The sequence below is a fragment of the Macadamia integrifolia genome, chromosome 14 (genome assembly GCF_013358625.1).
Source record: "Macadamia integrifolia cultivar HAES 741 chromosome 14, SCU_Mint_v3, whole genome shotgun sequence".
NCBI classification, from domain to species: Eukaryota; Viridiplantae; Streptophyta; class Magnoliopsida; order Proteales; family Proteaceae; genus Macadamia; species Macadamia integrifolia.
Window position 1 is genome coordinate 31,054,905 of NC_056570.1, and position 3,667 is coordinate 31,058,571.

At 38.0% G+C, this 3,667-nt stretch overlaps 1 long non-coding RNA gene across 3 annotated transcripts in view; it reads right to left on the minus strand.

The window, feature by feature from the left end:
* LOC122061569 overlaps positions 1 to 3,667 on the minus strand; it is a 10,339-nt gene that overhangs the window by 621 nt on the left and 6,051 nt on the right. The window contains exon 4 of one of the 3 annotated variants that reach the window (XR_006134680.1): positions 347 to 493. This is a non-coding gene — a long non-coding RNA (uncharacterized LOC122061569). Of the gene's footprint in view, positions 1 to 88; positions 494 to 3,667 lie in introns of those variants that run through there. The other 2 variants (XR_006134679.1, XR_006134678.1) reach the window with 2 other exon arrangements.

The following is a 3,667-nucleotide window of genomic DNA, read 5'->3' on the forward strand; positions in this document are numbered from 1 at the left end:
GTGAACAACTGAAAATAATAAGAATATTTTACAATAAGGGAAAAAAATGAGAACAAGAAGGCTCTATCTGGTTGCACAGAGACAAAGAGAAGAAAAGTGAAAACAAATCAATATAAAATAAAAATAAAAATAAAAAATCCCACTGATTTCACATCACTTCCCTTCCCTTCCCTTCCATTTACATTCAACCAGATGAAGCCAAATAGAAAAAAATAATCGGCATATACCATGAAAAGAATGTGCATGAAAATAAGAAATGTACTTGAAAAGGGCATGTATGAAAGTGGGAAGCCTACAAAGTCACCAAAAACTTGACTCTTAGTTGTTTTAAAGGTCCAACACTTACAATACTATCGAGGTCCTCCCTCTGAATTTTTATCAAGAGACAGGGCCTGCTTCTTTTCAAAAGCTTCAATCAAGGGACAGATGAATAATGCTCAATGTGAGTCCAGTCTACCACATGGCACTGCACATACTGCAGTAAGATGAATACCTAACATCATATAGGGTAAAAATGAATTAAAAACAATGAGGTTACACTAAATAATGAGACCAACTAAGAGAAAGTTACATTAGTAGAGCTCTACCTGTTGTTACTATTCTGTGAACATTAAATGTTGATGTCATCAACAAAGAGTTCAAGTTTAAGAAGGTTTAAGATTTTCTTTTATAATAATCAAATGAGGACTCCTAAATGGTATAACAGAAGGAGATTGAGATAATACCGAAGCAATGTAGCAACAGAGAATAAAAAATAATAATAAAAGAGGCAAAACAAAATTAGAAGTCATACTTTGTGCTAATGTACATCCCCAACCCCTGACTGTAATATTGACTTTCTCCTGTAAAACTCTTGTATAAATAGGTTGTTCTACACATAATGAAACACAGTAAGATTTACAGTTTCCATCTTCATATTTCTGGGGAGAGGCCGCTCTCACTGCTGTATTCACAATCAACCGCACCCCATCTTCGGCAACTCACCACCTCTCTCCCTATGAGCATCTACATGGTCTCCCTCCTGATTATTCAGTTCTCCGTGTTTTTGGTTGTCTTTGTTTCGTTCTTCTCCCTGACAAAGAACGTAATAAACTCTCTCCTCACTCTGCCCAATGTTGTTTTTTCGGTTATGGCATCGAACATAAGGGATATCGATGCTATGATCCAGTTGCTCATCGTCTCCGCATATCTCATCATGTGGTTTTTCGAGAAAACACATTATTTTCTAATCTCTTCTCTCTCCTCTGTACCTTCTGACTTCCTCCCTGATCCCGTTCTAGACCTTTTTCCTTCACTGCCAACACCAGACTCTGCTCCTCAGGCTCCTCCAGCTCCAGACCGTCCCACCACCCTTCCCCTTCCATCAACAACATCGATTCTAACTCCTGACGACCCGCCCAATGATCTAGGCCTCTCAGTGGATTCTCCTGCCGGCACCTCTCATCGATATCCTGACCGGGGAAGAGAGCAATCTGTTCGTCTTCGAGATTTTCATTGTTATCTCTCTCAGATGGATGTCAAAAATGCATTTTTAAATGGCAATCTCCATGATGAAGTCTTTATGAAACCACCTCTAGGATATTCTCATCCACCTCATAAGGTTTGTCGTCTCCGTCGTGCCTTATACGGACTTAAAGAGGCTCCTCGTACTTGGTTTGACAAGTTCACCTCTACTATCTCTGCATTTGGATTTTCCCCAAGCCCACATGACAATGCACTCTTCGTTCGTGAGGCTACCTCTGGCACTGTACTTTTACTTCTTCATGTGGATGATATGCTCATTACAAGGGATGACATTATAAGAATATAGTCTTTATAACTCTTTCTATGCCAGCATTTTGAGATGAAAGATCTTGGATCTTTACGGTACTTTCTTGGTCTTGAAGTTTACTCTGCTACAGATGGTTATTTTTTGTCTCAAGCCAAGTATGCTTCTGACTTACTTTCACGAGCAAGACTGACTAATAACAAAACTGTTGATACACCTCTAGAACTCAATACCAAGTTGCGAGCCACTGATGGGGAACCTCTATCTGATGCTACTCTTTATCGCCAACTTGTCGGTAGTCTTGTTTACTTGACCGTCACCCGCCTTGATATTGCCTACGTTGTTCATCTTGTCAGCCATAGTTTTTAAGGCGCTGGTAAGGCGACCTGATGCAGTCCTTTGGTAGTAAGGCAGTCCGCCGACTTACGAGAAGTGTGAAAGGCGACCGCCTTATACACTAAGGCGCGAAAGGCGACGCCTTATAGCACCTTATGTATGAGGCGGTCGCCTTATGTACTCACTATTTTAAAAGTAAAATTTAAAATTGTTTTGCTGAAGATTCCAAATTACATTTTCTCATTGGCAGGTGTATAAGTTTTGATGCACATGTGATGCATTGAATCGAATTTTTTTTTTTTAAACACATTAACACATCCGCAGGACCGACGATTGAATGTTTCTTGTCGTATATTTTTTTTATCCACGTATATCTTCAATCTATCATAATTACTGGAAACATTTGAAAATAGGTTACCGTGAATTAGAACTTTATAACACCATACGTCGGAATATGCTATCCCGCAATGCAAGAGTTGATGCACCTTACCTTATCCGGACCAGATCATCGGTTACTATTTTTTTTTTTAAACAAATTTTCAAATTGCTTGATGAAGATTCCAAATTATATATTCTAATTGGGAGGTGTATAAGGTCTGATGCACATATGATGCATTGGATCAAATTTTTTTTTTTTTTTAAATTTTAAAATTGAAAACAAATTTTAAAATTGCTTGATGAATATTCCAAATTACATATTCTAATTGGGTGGTGTATAAGGTCTGATGCACATGTGATGCATTGGATCATTTTTTTTTTAAACAAATTTTAAAATTGCTTGATGAAGATTCCAAATTACATATTCTAATTGGGAGGTGTATAAGGTCTGATGCATATGTGATGCATTGGATCAATTTTTTTTTTAAAATAAATTTTAAAATTGCTTAGATGAAGATTCCAAATTACATATTCTCATTGGGAGGTGTATAAAGTCTGATGCACATGTGATGCATTGGATAAAAAACCATATAAAAAAAAAAAACCCTTACCATAAAAAAAATTTTTTAAAAAAAAAACCAAAATCAGTAAAAATCATGCCTCTCATTCTCTCTCAGTCTGCTACTTTGCCTCCAAAACGCAAACCCCCAAGGCCCCAACGTCCGACGATCCTTTCTCTGGCGACTTCTCCTTCTCCTCCGACAGCCTTCGGTGACATCCGGCGATCTCCGACAAAGTGCTTTCATCTCTCTCCAGGTATGTTTTAGTTTGTATTTTTAATTTCTGGCGATCTCCGCGGCAGCCGCCTCCTTCGATTCTTCTCCGGCGGCTTCTCCTTCTCCTTCGACAGCCTTCGGCAACCTCTAGCTTCTCCTTCTCCTTCGATTCTTCTCAAGGTATGTTTTAGTTTGTATTTTAAATTTCTGATTTGTGCGATTTTTTGTGTCTCTTTTCTTCTTTCTTCTCCCTGCTTCTTCCTTCTTCTTTTCTTCTTTCTTCTCCTTGCTTCTTCCTTCTTCGTATGATTAGTTTTTTTTTTTTTCTTCCTACGGTGACTGTTGGCTGGTTGATAAGTGTAGGTTCAGGTTTTTTTTTTTTTTAATAAAATTAGGGCTTAACGTATTT